General features: G+C 41.3%; 1 protein-coding gene across 2 annotated transcripts in view; it reads right to left on the reverse strand.

Moving 5' to 3' along the window:
* LCLAT1 (lysocardiolipin acyltransferase 1) overlaps positions 1–15897 on the reverse strand; it is a 192644-nt gene extending 176747 nt beyond the window's left edge. For both annotated transcript variants that reach the window (XM_060309523.1, XM_030858024.2), the window contains exon 1: positions 15721–15897. The gene's annotated coding sequence lies outside the window, so the exon portion shown is untranslated. The remainder of the gene's footprint in view (positions 1–15720) is intronic.
* Positions 15898–21051: the final 5154 nt, after the last annotated feature.

The raw sequence follows: 21051 nt of genomic DNA on the forward strand, positions 1-21051 counted from the left end.
AGCTCTGGTCCGGGGAGATCCCACATACTGCAGAGCAACTAAGCCCGTGAGCCACAACTACTGAGCCTGCGCGTCTAGAGCCTGTGCTCCACAGCAAGAGAAGCCAGGATAATGAGAAGCCGCACACAGCGATGAAGAGTAGCCCCCGCTTGCCGCAACTAGAGAAAGCCCTCACACAGAAACGAAGACCCAACACAGCCAAAAATAAATAAATAAATTTTTTAACAAAAGGAATGAAGTACTGATACGTGCTACAACATGGATGAACCTTGATAACAGTATGCTAAGTAAAAGCAGCAAGACACAAAAGGTCACATATTTATATATATATTTATATACATATTTATATAAAATATCCAGAAAAGGTAACTCACAGAGACAGACAGCTGATTGGTGGTTGCCAGGGACTGGGGAGAAAAAGGTAGTAACAGGGTTTCCTTTTGGGGTGATGAAGTGCTTTGGAACTAGACAGAGGAAGCAGTGGCACAACAATGTGAATGTACTAAATGCCACTGATTTGTTCACTTTAAAATGGTTAATTTTATGATTTGTGAATTTCCATCTCAATTTTTTTTTAATTAATAGAAACCAAATGTCATAGCCTAACTTTTTTTTCCAAGTATCCATAGTGGAGATTATTTACAAAAATCAGTTGTCTGTTAAGCCACAATGGCAACCTCAATTAATTTACAGGGCATATTTTCTGATTATAACACAACAAAACTAATAATTAATAATGAATTCAAAACAAAGAATCCTAATCCTGTAAATTTCTAAACTCTTAAATAATGCTGCAGTAATTTTTTAAAAATTAAAGGATAAACAAGACTTGTAGTTCTCAAATTTGGTGTGCACTCAGATTACCTGGGGAGCTTGTTTAAAATACAGAAGCTTAAGCCCTACACCCAGAGATTCTCATTTAATAGATCAAGAGTGGAGTTAGAGCATCTATACTTTTAATAAGCCCTCCACCAAAGTTTAAAAACAATAACAGAATATTAAGGAAAAAATGTAAAGATGTTCCATATCAAAAGCTATGGAATTCATACAAAGCTGTACTCATATACATTGTCTAAAATAATAATACTTAAGAGAACATAAACTAAGCAGTCAGTTATTAAAGAAAATAGGAAAACAGAAATATGAATGAAAATAAAACTACATGATTATGAAACTAAAAAAGCAGAACTTTAAAATGAGTGTGGTTAGAGTCCTGAAAATTCTAACAAAACAAAAAATTCTCAAAGAGACACAGAACTGGGAAAAGAGATTAATCATCTTCTTAAAAAAAGACATAAAACAAGGAAAATAAATTTTTCAGAAAACTGGAAAAATAAATTTTCTAATAACTCTATATCTACACATGGTTAGTTCATCAAAAATATAAGAAATTACTTGTCAATGAAAAAAGTCATAAGTTCAATTATGGCATTAAGTATAATCTGCTACTTGGTTGAAAAAAATTAGAACTTGTAAAGTAAGGAAAATTTTAACAAAATGCTACTATGAACTTGAAATTCTTTCCATTGCAGAAAAAAAAAATGTATCAAACATTCAAACTGGTTAATAAGTACCCAGTAACTATCACACAGCTTCACTAGTAAGAAAAACAGACTTTATTCTCTGCAATCCAAAAGCAAAACTGAAAAGAACTTCATGATATAAATGATTACAAATTATTCTACTTTTCAGGTCTAAAAAAAAAATAGTCAAAATACATCACCATCAACTTTACAAATACCATTGAGGTTACATTTTCTTTTCTATTTTAAAGTCACTTTGTAGCCTATTTAACTTTAACCTCTGTTACTCAATCATGGGAACAAATAAATGATAGTCATTAACAAAGAGAAGGCAAGAGCCAAGTGTTATTACCAATAATTAATATAAGGGTAAATAAAATGACAATGTTCTTAATCAAGGGGAGAGAGCTAATGCTCTCCTCCCCTGAGGTGACATATTTCCCCCCCTATGGCTGCTATAACAAATTACTTGGTGGCTTAGAACACCGTAATAAATGTACTCTTTCACAGTTCTAGAGGCAAAAAGCCTGAAAACAGTATTAGTAGCCCAATACTGAAATCAAGGTGTCAAGCCACACTCCCTTCAGAGGCTTTAGGGGAGAATCCATTCTTTGCCTCCTCCAGCTTCTGATGGTGCCAGAATTCCTTGACTTGTGGCCACATCACTCTAATCTCTGCCTCCATGGTGGGTCACCTTGCCTCCTCCTCTTCTCTGTGTGTACCATCTCCTTCTGCCTCCCTCTTAAAAGGGTATATTTAATTGCATTTAGAATACAACCAGATAATCCAGGGTTAACTGCCCCAGCTCAAGACCTCCAATTTAATCACATCTGCAAAGACCCTTTTGGCCATATAAGGTTACCAGAGATCAGGACTTGGATCTCTTTTGGAAAGCTATTTTCAGCCTACCACAGTGTGTCTCCTTAAAAACATACACCAAACCCTTTGGTCAGGAATTAGGTAATCTTAGTCTCCAGATCTCACAATGCAAAGTCACAGGCCTTCTGACTCTCATAACGATAAACACATACCTCTGAAATTAACTCAGGAATCTATCACCAGGTGTAAAGGAGACTATCACAGGGGACATCCATTTGTCTCTCAAAAATATAAAAGAAACACTAAATCTCTATTTTACTGTAAAGATGAATGAAATTCTACTCAAAGTTTGTAGTCTCTCCTGAACTATCTACATGTATGTTATCTCACATGCATACCCAATATATCGAGTTTCTTCTCCCTTCTACATTGGTAAAGAGGGGTCTTTTTGTTGGCAGGATTTTCTTATTTCCCCAACAAACATTATAGAATTGGGTAATAATAAACTAAGTTTTAAAATGAATTTGAAATGGACTACTTTCCAAAAGCAGCAAAAATTATTTTTATTGTCTGAATTTTTCCAACACATAATTTTAAGGCCCACCAGCCCTTGAACTCCTTCAGAATCAAGCAGTTTTCATTCCATAAAATCAAAATTCAAGATGAATTAAACAGTTATATGTAAAATATGAAAGCATTAAAAATTAGAATATAGCAATAGAAAAAATGAGCAAAGAAAACAGTCACATACGAAACACTAAAAAACAAAGAAATCAAATTAAAGCAATGTGATGTCATGTTTCCAACTACTACCCTTCCATATTTGACAAGGATAATATTGGGTTGGCCAAAAAGTTCGTTCAGGTTTTTCTGTACCATCTTATGGAAAAACCCAAACGAAGTTTTTGGCCACCCCAATACCTAGCAAAAGTGAGGGTATGAGGACACAGGGACTCTTAAACATACTATTACTGAGAATATAAACTGATAGAGACCTTTTAAAAAGCAATTCAGCATAGCCGACAAGATTTAAAAGGCAAATAGATTTGTACCCAATAATTCTTCTAATCATCTATCCTACAAAAATACTCATCAAAGTGAGGGAAAAAACTTATGTATAAAAATGCCCACTGGCCAAAGCAATCTTGAGAAAGAAAAACGGAACTGGAGGAATCAGGCGCCCTGACTTCAGACTATACTACAAAACTACAGTAATCAAAATGGTATGGTACTGGCACAAAAACAGAAATATAGATCAACAGAACAGAAAGCCCAGAAATAAACCAAAAAAATTACAGTCAATTAATCTACAACAAAGGAAGCAAGACTATACAATGGGGAAGAGACAGTCTCTTCAATAAGTGATTCTCAGAAAACTGGATAGCTACATGTAAAAGAATGAAATTACAACATTTTCTCATACCACATACAAAAATAAACTCAAAACGGATTAAAAAACTAAACGTTAAGACTGCAAACCATAAAACGCCTAGAAGAAAACAGGCAGAACACTCTCTGACCTAAATCATAGCAACATTTTTTTGGATCTGTCTCCTCAAGCAAAGGAAATAAAAGCAAAAATAAACAAAAGGGACCTAATTAAACTTAAAAGCTTTTGCACACAAAAAAACACCAACAAAACAAAAAGACAACCTACTGAATGGGAGAAAATATTTGCAAGTGATATGACTGATAAGGGGTTAATATCCAAAATATAAACAGCTCATAAAACTCAATATCAAAAAACAAACAACCCAATTAAAAAATGGGCAGAAGACCTAAACAGACATTTTTCCAAAGAAGACATACAGATGACCAACAAGCACCTGAAAAGGTACTCAACATGGTTAATCATCAGAGAAATGCAAGTCAAAACCACAATGAGATATCACGTCACACCTGTCAGAATGACTATCATCAAAAAGAACACAAATAACAAATGTTGGCAAGGATGCGGAGAAAAGGGAAACATAGTACACTGCTAGTGGGAATGCAAACTGGTGCAGCCACTACAGAAAACAGTATGGAGGTTCCTCAAAAAACGAAAAGTAGAAATACAATACAATCCAGCAATTTCACTCCTGGGTATTTACCTGAGGAAAAAAAAACAAAACCACTAATTTGAATAGATATATGCACCCCTATGTTTACTGCAGTATTATACACAATAGCTAAGATATAGAAGCAATCTAAGTGTCCATCAACAGATGAATGGATAAGGAAGATGTGGTGTGTATTTTTCATATATATATATATATATATATATAAAATGGAGTATTGCTCAGCCCTAAAAAAGAATGAAATTTTGCCATTTGCAACAACATGGATGGACCTGGAGGGTATTATGCTTAGTGAAATAAGTCAGAGAAAGATAAATACTGTATGTTATCACTTACATGTGGAATCTAAAAAGTGAAATGAATGAATATAACAAAACAGAAACAAACTTACAGATGTAGCGGACACACTACTGATTACCAGTGGGGAGAGGGAAGGGAGGTGGGGCAAGATAGGGGTAGGGGATTAAGAGATATAAACTACTGTGTATAAAATAAATAAGCTACAAGGATATATTGTACAGCACAGGGAATAGAGCCAATATTTTATAATAACTTCCTAACTTCCTTCCTTCCTCCCTCCCTCCCTCCCGCCTCCCTCCTTCCCTCCCTCTCTTTCTTTCTTCATTTATTTTTGGCCACGCTGCATGGCATGTAGGATCTTAGTTCCCTGACCAGGGATTGAACCCATGCCCCCTGCAGTGGAAGCACAGAGTCTTAACCACTGGACCACCAGGGAAGTCGCTATAGCAACTTTAAATGGCATATAATCTATAAAAGTATTGAATCACTAGTACATCTGAAACTAATACTGTAAACCAATGATATTTCAATTAAATAAATAAATAAATAAAAATTCACATGCTCACTGAAATTCTACTTGTATGTGAAAATTAGAAATAGTATAAACGCCCATCAATATAGAAATAGCTAAATGATGGTATATGTCTACAATGGAATTCAATGTAGCCGGTGAAAAATGAAATACAACAATATAAGCTGTCATTTAGAAAGCTAGCCATGATGCATTAAGTGAAAAAAGCACTTAAAATATAGTAAGTAAATTATTCTGTTTTTACTTAAAGGGAAAAAACAAAATAACAAACATATATAATTGTAATATGTTTACATATTAATAGAAGCTATATTTTCCAAAAAATCTTATGACATGGGAAAATCCTTACAAAATTAACTGAAAAGAGTACAACTACAAAATTGTATATGCAACTATATAAACAAAAGCAGTGCAATATTAATAAACAAGGGTGACTAATTACCTGAGTAACGTGATTTTGAACTGTTCTTTATACATTTTTTATTTTCCAAAATGCATGTTATTTACAAAATCACAATAAAAATTAAAGTTTTTTATTTTTTTTAATTCATTGATGTAATGTTCCTTTTTTTTTTTAATATTTATTTGGCTGCGCCAGATCTTAGTTGTGGCACTCAGGATCTTCACTGCGGCATGCAGGCTCTTAGTTGAGGCACGCAGGATCTAGTTCCCTGACCAGCGATTGAACCCAGGTCCCCTGCATTGGGAGCGTGGAGTCTTAACCACTGGACCACCAGGAAAGTCCCTTGTTTTGTTTTTAAATGGGAACCCAGATGACCAAAAAACTGTTAGGCTTTAGCGAGTCAGGAATGATTCAAACCCTACAGAATACAGGAGACTGAGTATAAAATGACACAGTGAGTTCAGGTACAAAAGAAGACCTTTAAAAATACATATTTACCAAAACTTGCCCAATATAAAGAATGCTATCTCCTTCAGACTGGTTACTTGAAATACTGTATTTATTCTGATGTTGCATTACTAAAAGTAATGTTAACCAACATGATCACCCAACCTTATCACCTAGGTAGGTCCTAAAATAGTTTTGGGGTCATTTCAAACAACTCTAGTTTCAAAGAACAGAGACCTTGCACAAATTCAGTTAGTTAAAACATGCTGCAGCTTTTGAAGACATGTTTTGAGACAGGGAATAGACCCTGGCCTTCAGAAAAGGTTCCCTCCACATAAACTATTCACTGCCATCAACACCACCTTTCCATACATGTCCAACAACCTCCTCCATTCCTTTCACTCATGAGCTTCCTCACTACAAGCGTCCTCTCCCCAGATGTGACAATTATCAAAATCCTACCATCTTGGTAAGACCAAGCTCCAAATACATCTGCTCCATGAAGCTGCTGCTTTTTTGAACTCCAAAAGCATTTCAATATCTATACTGCTCATTGATCAGCATGTGCTATTTTTATACTGACAGTCTTTTAATATATTCTGACTTCCCAGTTATAGTTTATAAGGAACTGGAAGGTATGTCTTCCATCTCCAGTGCAGTTCGCTGGAGATACACAATGAGTGGTGGCCCATCCAAGAAACACAATAGGTGTTTGTTTGCTTTGCTTCTATATAAAGTTTGGGACAGTATTATTGTTAGTTTAGGCTTGAAGGACTGTGGTGAGCCTTGAATGGCTGCCTAAGAAGTGTGGGTTTTATCCTGCAATCATCTAGAGCTGAAAGTTCTTAAGCTGAAAAATGATGTGATAGAAGTGTATTCTAGCAAAAGTACTCCTTAGTCCACAGCTGCCAGATTTGGGGGAGACAGTAACATTTCAAGCAAGGAAGGAAGTCGGCTGAGCATAAAGGGTTAAAAGTCAGAAAGCACTGGGTTCTCTAACACCTCCAGCTCTTGGCAAGTTATACGACTTCTTAAAAGCTTCCTTTTCTTTATCTATAAAACAAGGATGAGAAAACCAGAACCTACCTAGCTGCAGTAAGTACTACAGAAAATCACAATGACAGTAAGTGCTACAGTGGGATTCAAGCACATCACAGTTCAAGCTGTTAAAAGGATAATTCAAACAAACAAAAAGGTAACACTGTGTCTCCCATACAAATATAAAATGAACGCCTGTCTATGATTTTATGTAACTCATTAATTAATTATGGAATAAATAAGATGTTTCATCTGGTTCAAAAGTGGATCCAAAGAACACAAACATACAGGCATCAGGAATGGTGAAATGGATTTGCTTAATAGATCCAAAACCTGCTTCCCCCACAAAAGAGGAAAAGAAATCAACAGTACCTCCAACCAACAAAATTCATTTGCATGTCTAAGGACAAGAGCAATTTGCACTGCTGTGAGTTATTCACAACTTACAACATTATAAAATAAATCAAAAAATAATAAAAGCTGTAGATCCCATAGATTAGATCTCCAGGAAATGTGCTTTAGACCACCTAGTTTCCAATGAAAACACCCCGTAATCCCTTTTGTACATTTCAAGACTTTCACAAATTTTCCTTACATAGTTCTTAACCACCATGCACATTGCCTTTTTCTTCTTTTAGAAAAAAATCCACAGCTTCAAGATCTCTGACAACCATTAGAAAAACTGAGTTAGTCCCCTCCATAAAACTAATCTTTCACTACAATAAATTGTTTTCTTCACATACTAAACCAGAAATTTAGAATTATTATGTATTTATATATAAATGCAGAAATAAATTAATTCTTTGGATTGTCTAGCTTCTTAAGAGATCTAAAACTAACGAGGGTTTGGTTTTACTGAACAATGACAAGGAGAATTACTCTCTGAAGGAAAAAAGACATAATTAAATTGTCACTTCCAAGTAACTGACCCAAAATTAACTTAAGTGTCTAACTGGCCAATATATGCATCTTAATTTCCACCCTATGTTTTCTTCCATAAACAAAATCAATCCCAGTCCAACTACCACTCCAGTAAAATCAAGTAGATGTACTGCTCCTACTGCTCCAGCTAAGTGCAACTAAAAACCCTGGACATCATATATGAAACAAACAAAAGACTCTGAAGGTGGGACTTCCCCGGCGGTCCAGGGGCTAAGGCTCCGCACTCCCAATGTACGGGGCCCGGGTTCGATTCCTGGTCAGGGAACTAGATCCCACATGCATGCCGCAACAACGAGTTCACATGCTGCAACTAAAGATCCCACATGCCACAACTGAAAAACCTGCCTGCCGCAACGAAGATCAAAGATCCCGCATGCCACAACTAAGACCCGAGCAGCCAAATAAATAATTAAAAAAAAAAAAAAGACTCTGAGCATGGAGAGAAGGCACACTAGCTAGGGAGGCACCTTGGGACCCGTCGAACAACATGGTAGTGAGTTCTCTGGGTTTTCCTTTTGCCTCATATATATCACGTGGACACAAAGCTGAAGCAGCCAGTAATCCAGAAATACCAATGGGGGCTGACAAAAAAGTTCCTGCTCTTCCAGAAAACCAAGAAAAGAGCAGCAGAGCAAAACAGAGGACTTGCAGACAATAACCACTGGCACTCCAGCCAAAAACCACAGGAAAAACTGTGGCTCATCCCCACCCACAACAACGTAAGCCAAGTAGGGAGCCTGAACTTTCCCTCTCACCAGGCTGTACTGTTGTGCCTCAACAATACAGGTTACCCCCCTTACTCCCTCCCCTTACCCCCCACCCTCACTCCTGCAGGGATGATATCAAAGGCAGAACTTCTTCCCTTGCCAGGTAGGTGTAAGACTCCCCCTTGCCCTGCCTCAGTGTCTATGAAGACCACCTGGAGAGCCTGGACTTCTACTGCCATGACAGTAAGGAGGCTCCCCTTCTCATGTCCACCAGGATGGTATGAGACAAGGCCTAGTAGAGAGTCAGGACTTTCTCTGCCCTCCAGGGGTAAGAAGGCCATCCCCTCCCAGTGGTGTCAGTACAGGCCATGTGGAGAACAGCAAGAAGGCATAGTAGTATCAGTGAAGGCCTAGAGAGGAGCTGAAACTTCCACTCCTGCCCAGCAGCAGTGAGGAGCCCTACTTCGTGTGTCAATGGACCAATTCCTCAAAAGCACACAACTCACCCAAGATGAAATAGATAATCTGAATAGCCCTGTGACTATTAAGGAAATTAAACTCGTAATTTAAAACCTCATGAAAAAGAAATCTCCTGGCTAAGATTGTTTGATGAGAGAATTCTGCCAAATGTTTAAAGAAAAATTAACACAATCTATTCTGGTAAACACAAGAATAAGGAGCACTTCCCAATTTACTTTATGAAGCTAGTACTTCCCTGATGCAAAACCCAGGAGGGCTTCCCTGGTGGCGCAGTGGTTGAGAGTCTGCCTGCCGATGCAGGGGACACGGGTTCGTGCCCCGGTCTGGGAAGATCCCACATGCCGCGGAGCAGCTGGGCCCGTGAGCCATGGCCGCTGAGCCTGCGCGTCCGGAGCCTGTGCTCCGCAACGGGAGCAGCCGCAACAGTGAGAGGCCCGCGTACCACCAAAAAAAAAAAAAACCAGGAAAAGACAGTACAAAAGAAAAAAACTATAGACCAATACATGAATGTAGGCACAAAAATCCTTAGTTGAATATTCAAGAATCAATGTAACCCACAATATTAACAAACTGATAAAATACATATTCACAGGATCATACCAATCTATACAGAAAAAATTATCTGATAAAAAACAATCCTGTTAATGAGTAAAACTCTCAGAAAAAAAAAAGGAATACAGGGGAACTTCCTCAATTAGATAACAAGCAACTATAAAAAAACATACAGCAAACATCATTACACCTAATGCTAAAAGAAAAAATGAACAATGCATTGCCCCTATTATTGAGAACAACAATGTCCACTCTCACCACTCTTATACAACACAGTACTGAAAATTCTACTCAATGCAAGAAGGCAAGAAAAGGAAATAAAAGCCATACAGAAAGAAGAAATAAACCTGTCCCTATTTGCAAATGACATGATGGTTTCCATAGACAATCCCAAGAAATCTATCCAAAAACCTCCTAGACCCTCCTAATATGTGAGTTCAGTAAGGGTGCAGATACAAGATAAATACACCAAAGAAAAAAAGCAACTGCAAACTGCATGTCAATGGAAAAGACAACCTACGGAATAGAAGAAAACTTCTGCAAATCATATATATGATAAGGGGCTTATAAGAAGAATATATACAGAACTTCTATAACTCAGTAGTAAAAAGGCAAATAACCCATTAAAAAATGGACAATGGATCTGAATAGACATTTCTCCAAAGAAAATATACTAATGCCTGATAGCCACATGAAAAGATGCTTGACATCATCTGCCATCAGGGAAATGCAAATCAAAACCACAATATCAACTCACACTCAGGAGAATGTTTTATTATAACTTCTCTAGAATGGCTATAATCAAAGAGATAATAACAAGTGTTGGGGGAAGATGGAGAAATATGGGAACCCCCATATGCTGCGATGAGATTGTAAAATGGTACAGCCTGGAAAAGTCTGATGGTTCCTCAAAAAATTATACCGTATTACCCAGAAATTCAACTCCTAGTTATATACCAAAAAAAAAAAAAAAATTACAACATACATCTGCACAAAAAACTTGTACATGAATGTCCATCAACTGATGAGTAGATAAATAAAATGTGGCATATCCACACAATGGAGTATTATTCGGCCATAAAAAGGAATTAAGTACTGTTACATGCTGCAACAGGGATGAACACTTAAAACGTTATGCTAAGTGAAAGACGCCAGTCACAAAAGACCACATATTATATGATTCTACTTAAAGGAAATGTCCAGAACAGGCAGAAAGTAGATTAGTACTTGCCTACGTGAAAGGTGGGAGGATGAGGGGACATGAGGTGTCACTGTTAATGGATACAGGGTTTCTTTTTGAGGTGATAAAAATGTTCTAAAATTAATTGTGGTAATGGTTGTACAATTCAATGAATATAGTATTAAAAATCACTGACTACCAGATCCACAGCTGACTTCTTTCTTGAAACTTACAAGCTGATTCTAAAATTCATAAAGACTTACAAGGGATCCAGAATAGACAACCCAATTTTGAAAAAGAAGAACAAAGTAGGAGGACTCATACTTCCTGTTTTCAAAACTTACCACAGGGCTTCCCTGGTGGCACAGTGGTTAAGAATCCGCCTGCCATGCCAATGCAGGGGACATGGGTTTGATCCCTGGCCTGGGAAGATCCCACATGCCGTGGAGCAACTAAGCCCGTGTGCCACAACTACTGAGCCTGCGCTCGAAAGCCTGTGACTCTCCATTGACTAATAACATTGAACACCTTTCTATACACGAAATGGCCACACAGAGATCCTCTTTCAGAAAGTGCCTATTCAAAACTTTTGTGCATTTTTAAATTAAATTGTCTTTTTCTTATTAATTTTACACAATACACATACACTCTGGATGTGAGTCCTTGGTCAGAGAGATGAATTGAGAATTTCTTCTTCCAGTCTGTATTTTGCCCTTCATTCTCTTCATGGTGTCTTTAGGTGGAGAGAAATTCTCAATTTTAACGAAGTCAAATTTATCAATCATTGTTACAATCATTGCTTTAAGTCTTTTTTAAGAAATCTGTGCCTACTCTACTCAGTAGTTCTTTGATTTGCGCTTATGGTTTGAATGGTTCTGACCTTGCTCTGAATTCATGAATTCCTGCATCTTTGTAAGGTTTACAGTTTCACCTTGCAGTCGATTTGAAATGCATTCATGTTATGTTGTTGGTGATAGACAACTTTAGTGTTATGAACGTCTGAGAGGAAATCAGTTTTACAACTAGAGGATTCATCTGTGACTACTTCCATATTATAATGACTTCTGTACAAATACATTAAAAGCATACTGTTAAAAAAGTGAGGAAAACCCTCTAACACCTGTTATTCTAACATTTTACCCCAAACATACCTTAGATGATTCTTCCCACTCCCTTTGAGGGGCTTTCCTCCAATGGGCCGCTTTATACTAGACCCTACTGACTTTGATGATATAATTAAGTGTTCTGTAGTCTCAGAAATCAAAAGCCTAGAGGCTTCTGTTAAGCCAGGTTCTATTACACCTTATTTGACCCAACAACCTCAGAGGGTTTACAATTCTCCAGAAAACCAGCAACAAAGAACTCCTTGCTCCGTCCTCTTTCCTAAATTAATTAACAGAATCTCCTTTCTCCAACCACAGTTACCAAAAAACCAAAACGAACAAATGTAACAGCTTAGTCTTCTCTTTACTAGCTCAGCAGGTGCTCCCCTCCCCCATCCAGTTATTCTTCACACCCAGCCAATCTTCCATTCCGCCTTCCAAATGTGTGGTGGCCTCTGAACTTTGCTGTCACAGTTAATGCCCTGCTTCACTCCCTCACCATCTCTGGTCTGGAGTATGGGAACTGCCCTTGACTGGTCTCTTCCTAACATTTTGTCTTTGACCCTGTCACCACCAAAGTCCCCTCTCCAGAGCATAAAGTTGATCATGTTACTCATCTGATTAAGATCCTTCTATAGGTCCCACTGCCCACAGGATAAAGTCACTCTCTTAGTTAAGAATTCACAATCTGGCCCTAACCTTTCCTGGCTTCTTTCTTAGCAACTCCTGCAAAATTTTGGCCTGACACCTGGGCACCCATGCCCTCTTTCTCATCCTAATTTTGCACTGCTTCCTCCTTTGGCTAGAAGTCCCTTCTCCCTTTATCCTGCAATCAGCTCCTTCCCTTCTTGCACAGGACGACCCCAGCAGAAGCAACTGTGCCCTAGTATGTGTTCCTGCAGCTCTCTGTACCCACCACAACTATACTTGAGTCCTTATCACCTGTATTAGTGAATCACTTATTTGTTTTTCTCACTCAGGATTAGGAATTAATCTTTACATCCCAAGGACTTGGCAGGGCAATTCCATGAAGGTTCAATGAAAGAATGAATGTCCCAGCCACTTTTATTCATGTCACCTTCTTTCTATAAATAGACACTAGAAAAATTAGTACAAATATGTCAAAGCAATGAACCTAACACAAGTTGTCTTTTAAAAGTCACCCAGCAAAGTATTCTTTTAAAGAGTTTAATAAAAAACTAAAACCTTCCTCAATCATAGATTTGTGCTTCCTGTTAGAAATTAGTAACGACTCTTTGCTTTAAAATACTTTTAGGGACTTGCCTGGTGGCACAGTGGTTAAGAATCCACCTGCCAATGCAGCGGACACGGGTTCAATCCCTGGTCCGGGAAGATCCCACATGCCGCGGAGCAACTAAGCCCGTGAGCCACAACTACTGAGCCTGCACTCTAGAGCCCACATGCCACAACTACTGAAGCCCGTGCGCCTAGAGCCCGTGCCCCACAACAAGAGAAGCCACCACAATGAGAAGCCCGCACACCGCAACGAAGAGTAGCCCCAGCTCACCGCAACTAGAGAAAGCCCGCGTGCAGCAACAGACCCAACGCAGCCAAAAATAAATTAAATAAATTAATTTTAAAAAATACTTTTAAAAATAACGGGCATCGGGCTTCCCTGGCGGCGCAGTGGTTGAGAGTCCGCCTGCCGATGCAGGGGACACGGGTTCGTTCCCCGGTCCGGGAAGATCCCACATGCCGCGGAGCGGCTGGGCCCGTGAGCCACGGTCGCTGAGCATGCGCGTCCGGAGCCTGTGCTCTGCAGCGGGAGAGGCCACAACAGTGAGAGGCCGCAAAAAAACAAACAAAAATAACAAAAAAAATAATAATAATGGGCACCAAAGGTGGGATGAATATACCACTTAACCAAAGTAACTGGAGTCATCACCATATAAATCACTACTGGATGCCAAGGGAATGAATCACAGTTATTATTTATACAACTAAAAGACCACAAACAAAATTACTTCATTGAAAGTCTGTTCATATATATCACCTTGACACATAACACATCTGCATGATACAGGAAGATGGTATGCACGGTGGTTAAGAACACAGTCTGGCATCATAATGCTAGTCTTGCAATTTGGGGAAAATTACTTAAAAGTTCAATGTGCCTCAGCTTCCTCGTGTAAAACAAAGATGATACACAATGTTGCTGGGTGAGTGAGCCCTTAAAGGCTCTTGGAACAGTGCCTGAGGAGCAAATGCATAGTAATAAATGTCAACTGTCAACACAGTGCTTTTAACTTTTTTAAGCCCTTTTACATACACTTTTTTTTTTTTCTTCAAAACAGCACAGTGAGATTGCTTGGAGAATCACTTTGTCCATTTCCAAGACAAAGTACTGATAGAGAGGTCATGATTTCCCTAAGATATTTTAAGTGGCACAGTAAGAACCAGAAACTACACCTAACCCCAGCCCCAGACTAAACTGACTCTCCACAGATGCAGTGTGGAAGAAAGATTCTTTTGGGTTTTCCCCACTGTTTACCCTTGGTTATCAGCAACAGCCAGACTAAGCACCTGGTGGGAAGAAACGGACCACCATTTGCTCAAATTAATAGGTAAGAGAAGCCTCATTTTCACAGTGCCTGATGCACAGCAGGCAGTCCAAAGACAACTACTGATAACAAACAAGCAGTGCCACTGTGCTTTCTCAGTAACAGAACAAGGCACTCCACAAAATTAACCCAACTAGTTATACTTCATGACAGGTCTTTGCTCAAATAAGGGACCTACATGAATAGACAAAATTGCATTACTGTTAACGCCTTCACCTATACTTATCTTCATTACATTCCTGGGCTTCAGCTGAAAGTCAATCCGCAGTCTTAACATGCAGCCAAGTGCACATGGAATAGAGTTCATGAACTTCGAAGGCAGAGGCAATGCTGCCGGGGAACCCACCGGAACCAAGGAAATACCAAGAAGCAAAACGTCTCTCCCAACAGCTAAGCTCCCGAACTTTTTATTTCTTCTCTTCAAATGGACAACTAGGAGCTCAGATTCACCTTGACGATCAGACTTGACATCAGCCCCTGGCAAGGGCCTACCTTTCCTTTTGTGGCACTGCCACTCTGGCACCTACAGGCAGGCGCCCGGAGCATACACAAATAAGCCAGATCCAGCCCTTTCCCTCCACAGCTCATGTCCAAGCCTCGCACGTGGCGGCCACTTGGGACCTTTGGCACATCTGATTTAACAGCGGCAGAGCCTGGGCTGTGTTCGCAGCGGTGCAGCTCCCGGACCCTCCCCAATCTGGAGCAGGAAGGTCTTGGTGCTCTTCCGTAAACACCTATCAGATACCTGGCCCTCCTCCTCCCGCGGCCACGCCGACCCGGCCCGAGCCGCCCCGCGGCCCCCGACGCCTCCGCTAGCCTCCGGGAGTCGCTTCCTCGCGCCTCCTCTCACCTGAGCCGACGGCGCCGCCACCCGCGTGGTGACCCCAATTCCCCGTCAAGTAAGCGTTACAGGGGGCCGCAGCCCAGGGAGGCCCGCGGCTCGGGTGGAAAAGCCCATGGGGCTGCTCCCCCTCCGCCGACCCAGGATTCCCCGGCCGCCGCCGCCATTTTCCCCGTGCCGTAAACCCCACCTGACGGTTCCAGCTTCTCACCTGTGACTAGCAGACGACCACGCGCGACACCGTGGGGAGCGCGTGGGCGAACTGGAGAATCCCTGGGGGTCACAACCTCCGTGCAGAACCCGCCGCTAATTCATCCCGAAGCGGGAGGCTTCGGCCAGTCGCCCTTGTAATGCGTCCCGGCAGGCTCCATCCTGATTGGCTGCGAGCGCCTTGAGGCAGCGGCGTCCCCGGCTGCGTGAGAAGCCCAGGTCCTCGGAGCCCCGCCCCTGCTTCCCCCGCCTGGGGCTCCCCGGGCGCGCGACAGTGAGGGCTCCCTTAAAGTGACCACGCTCATTTCCGGCCCGCCTCCAGGAGAGGAGGGACCCACAGAGCGAGGGGGCGTAGGGGCGAGTAGCAATAAGACATAGGGAATGCCGGAGGGCATTGTCCCAGGGAACCTAATGGTCCCTCTAACCCCTGGAGTTTCAAAGTGACAATAGAAATCTGGGGAGTTTAATTTACAAACTGTGGACTGACAAGAAAGGCACAACCTAAAAATTAAGAATTATGTTTTACTGGACGAACATACTGAGGACTTAAACCTAAAAGGCAGCCTCTCAGATCGCTCTGAGGGACTGTGCTGAAGAGGTAAGGAAGGAGCCAGGATATTTAGGAGCTTTTGCAACAAAAACCAGGTAGTCGGAACTTTAAAAGGTTACTGTTCATTAAAAACCAGACATCTCAAGTTAATGAAGTTAGCACTTTTCTACCTATGGAAAGACGCCAGAGTCTGGGCTCATCAAAATCATTCCTTTGAAATGCACCTTAACTGTCTAGGGCCAGTATCCCGTTTTTTTTCCATCCTGAACTCCCTCAGGGTGCACAGTGCGGGGGAGGGGCGGCAACTGTGTTGGCTGATGGCTTGATGGCCACAACATCCTTTGTTTATTGAAATGGCTGGTGATATTCTTTGTCCACAAAGCCTAACCTACAGGGGCAAATCAGTAGTAGAACCCGTTCTAGAGCTTAGGTTCCTGACGCGCAGCACCAAGCTCTCCCTAGCATGCCCCTTCCCCAGTCCTAGGGAAACTTTCCCTCCTCTGAGCATCCGCAGTACTTTCATGATAACCCTCATAAAAGGCGTTCAGCACTTTCTACTGTGGGACATCTGTCCCCTAACCTACTAAACTCTAAAGCTCCATAATGGTGGGTACTGTGATTAAACCTTTTTTCATTTCCTACACCATGCCTTCCTCCTGCGAGTCTTCAACAAAGATTCACTGAATTAAAATCCTAAAAAGAATAAACATAGCCACCCATCGCACACTTAGCCACTATACGTATGTTTATGTGTTTTGTTCATTTATTCAACAAGGTACAGAAGGGGATGAATTTTTTTTCAGAGTACAAGATTCCTGTCCTCATATATTTGTAGTGTAACGATAATGAACATCTAGGTTTGGGATGCATAGCTTCAGTATAGCTAAATTATATTCCATAGGCATTTCCTGGCGGTCCAGAGTTTAGGACTTGGCACTCTCACTGCCTGGGTCTGGGTTCAATCCCCGGTCAGGGAAAGAAGGTCCCGAAAGACATGCGTCGCGGACAAAAAAAAAATATATATATATATATATATATATATACTCCAGAGCTCTCTGTGAATCAAAAGTTCCCTTGTTCTTTTTCTAAATCAGCTTCACAGACTCTCCAATTTTATTCAGAAATATTGAAATATTTTAAGATATGCTGAAATTGTGTTAGAAAATAAACAACAGAGGGAAACACCAATACAAAAGCCAACTCTGTCAATTACCCCTGTGACCTTAGGCCTCCTTTTTTATCTGTAAAATAAGATCACTAATATAAAAGTTCTCTAAATTCTTTTCTTCCCCCCACCCCTACAAGTTTTTAACTTTCTTGATGTCAGAGGCCAGCGGGAAAACCCTGAAGGCATTGGAGATGGGTTTTGAAAGAAGAGATTATAATCTCTTCTTTATAAGAAATTATAATAGTTTATCTTTGCATCTCCGCAACTCCTAAAACGAACAGTGCCAACTGAGAAAGAGAACACCACGCATTTGAATACAGCAGACGCTGAATAAAGTTTAACTGACTTGATGAATCATCCTGGTTTCTTCTCTATTTCACTTTCCTAGCCTTAGGCTTTTTTGGAGGGTGGAGTGGTAGAACCTGAAGGATAGGGTCAAAACTATGGAGTCTGAAGGTATTAGCTCTTTTTTACCCAAACTGCTTCTGACACCCACCACGTGTGGCTTCTCCACACCAAGCAGTTCTCCAGTTCTCTGTGGACACCAACTAGGTGTCCTGCAATGCAATTCAGTTTTGACACTAACTGCTTGGAATTAATGCAGACCTCACAGGTTAAGGGCTTAGTTCCACAAAACTGCTCTGCACTTCAGACACCAATAGAAAGTCTGGGTCTCAGGACGTCCCTGGTGGTCCAGTGGTTAAGACTCCACACTTCCACTGCAGGGTGTGCAGGTTCGATCCCTGGTCAAGGAAGCAAGATCCCACATGCTGCGCGGTGTGGCCAAAAAAGAAAAAAAAGGAAGTCTGGGCCTTGGGTACTTCTGACAAACTGGCTGTAAATCGGGGCATCCCACAATGCCCTGCTCAGGGTCCAATTTGCTAGAACAGATCACAGAACTCAGGAGAACGCTTTACTTACATTTACAGGTTTATTATAAAGGATACAACTTAGGAACAGTCAAATGGAAGAGATACGTAGGGCAAGGTATGGGTTGCGGAGAGGGTACTCAGAGCTTTCATTCTCCCTCTGGGTGTGTCACCCTCCCAGCACCTTGCTGATTACACCAACCAGGAAACTCTCAGACCCAGTTGTCAGTGTTTTTTATGGAGACTTCGTTACCTAGGCATGATTGATTAAATCACTGACCACTAATGATTAACTCAACCCCTTCCCTGGAGGTTGAAGGGTGGAGTTGAAAGTTCCAACCCTCTAATCTCAGGGTTGGTTTCTCTGACATCCAGCCTCCATGCTCCCAGAATCAACTCACTAGCATAAACACAGATTCAGAGAGGATTGTTATAAATACCCAAAGACCCTCCTATCCCCCTCTGAAACAGAGCAGGACCCTATGGTCCTTCCCCGCCCATGTACTCCACCTGCCTCTTTTCTGTAGAAAAATTTTAGCCAAAGAATAAGTTTAATCAGAAAAGTGGGAAAATGCAGAAACAAAGGAAAACAGTCAAAGGAGACCAAATAATAAAAATTTAGTCATTAAGCAAAGTCAAGGACCCTTAGTTCCTTCTCAAGGGCTAGAGATAATATTCTGAGCCATAACCTGTGAGCTGTCGGATACTGAAAGCCCCACCAGATGGAAGAAGTTAAGTGCATGATGACCAGACTGTAGTCATGACATAAGCTGCCACAATTCTGAGAATTGGCCTCAAGGAAGTGGGAGCAAACCGACCCTGGAACTAAAGATTAATTGTACTTAAAACAATCAAGATGACTCTGGTCAGACCACCGATGACCAATTTCAAGATGACTGTCAGAGCTGACTGTGCTGTTTCTGCATGTGGCCCCCTGCCTCTGTCTATAAAAGCTCTTACCCCCTGATTGTTGGGAGGGGGAGGCGGGGGGAGTTGGCCTTCGGACAGGTGTCTGCCCCACCCCCTGCTGTTGCTGGTGTCCAAAATAAAGCAAACTTTCCTTTCCACCAACCTTGCCTCTTTATTGGCTTTTGAGCGGTGAGCAGCTGGACCCCACTTTCGGTTACACCTCCACACAACAAAATACTACAAGGGGTGGCGCAGTGGTTGAGAATCTGCCTGCCAATGCAGGGGACACGGGTTCGAGCCCTGGTCTGGGAAGATCCCACATGCCGCGGAACAACTGGGCCCGTGAGCCACAATTACTGAGCCTGCGCGTCTGGAGCCTGTGCTCCCCAACAAGAGAGGCCGTGACAGTAAGAGGCCCGCGCACCACGATGAAGAGTGACCCCCACTTGCCACAACTAGAGAAAGCCCTTGCACAGAAACGAAGACCCACACAGCCATAAATAAATAAATAAAAATTAAAAAAAAATACTACAAGGATTTTAGTATTTTGTTGCCCTTAATCCTAACTCTTCTGCCAAGCTGTGTTGAATGTTCTTTAGGGGTCATTAGCATATGATACAAAGATTCTCACAGTTTATGTTCACTGCCTTAGGTCTCTACCCCAGGTTTTCCTGTCTCCAGTCTTCCAAGCTTGCTCCTTCCAGACCCACTGACGAGCCATCTAAGCCATTTGCCGCTGCCAGGTGTCCATGTATATCCTTCTCTTGAGCCAATTCTCTCCCACACAAAATAGATGACCAGTAACACAGGCCTAAACCCTGCCCATTGGGATAATTATGCTCACCTTCAGGAGGTCTGCAGTGAAGCAGTAATCCATTTTCCTCTTGTATCCACAGACCAAACCTATCAATCTTCAATGAAGCTCAGGCTTTTCCGCCTCCATCCTCTGGTTAAGAGAACTCCCCATGGATTAAGGAAGAGGTGTGGGTACAACAGTGGTAGGAGAAACGGGATCTGGGCCATCCGTTCATGCAGCTTGTGTGTGTCCTCTGAACCTGCTCAAACTCATTCCCAATGCACCACTTCCATTTGAAAAGATTGTTGCTAGGCCTGCCCACACTTATGAGGTGGTTGGGCCTGCTATTATCCGATTCATGATGGGCAGTTTGGGTTGCATGGTCACTTGATGCCTCATGAGATGTTCAGCTTCTATTAGGGCTCAGTAGCATGCCAGGAGTTGCTTTTTTTTTTTTTTTTGGCCACACTGCATGGCTTGCAGGATCTTAGTGCACAGATCATGGATTGAACCTGGACCATGGCAGTGAAAGCACTGAGTCCTAACCACTGGACTGCCAAGGAATTCCCCAGAGATGCTTTTCAAATGTGTATGTTTCTCTCCCACAGTTGGCACGGCCATTCTCCAGAACCATATTGGGCCGCACTGTGACTCTTCTTTTGGGTCTTGCCAGAGACTCCACTTGGCCTTTTCTCTACCACAGATACTTCTAGTATCATGAGATGTATCAGGTGATAGAGCCCAAATGGCAGGACTGCTTGCTCTGAGGCTGGACCCGCTACTGAGTCCTTTATGGATCTGAGCCCTACTTAAAACTAGCCACCTTCCACCTCAACCTGAAGAGATCTACCAAGCATTCTTTCTTAGTGGCAGAAGGTACAAGGTACTGTAAGTTGTCCTTTACTTGGGAGGAAATGTCCTTGCAGGCCTTAGACCATTGGTCTACTTCACCATCCACATAAGTTCTGTGCTTTATATAATAGTATTGCGCCAAGGTTATTTTCTTAGTTTTGATATATGTTCTGTGCTTATATAAGATG

Source organism: Globicephala melas, chromosome 12, assembly GCF_963455315.2.
Source record: "Globicephala melas chromosome 12, mGloMel1.2, whole genome shotgun sequence".
In the NCBI taxonomy this organism is placed as follows: Eukaryota; Metazoa; Chordata; class Mammalia; order Artiodactyla; family Delphinidae; genus Globicephala; species Globicephala melas.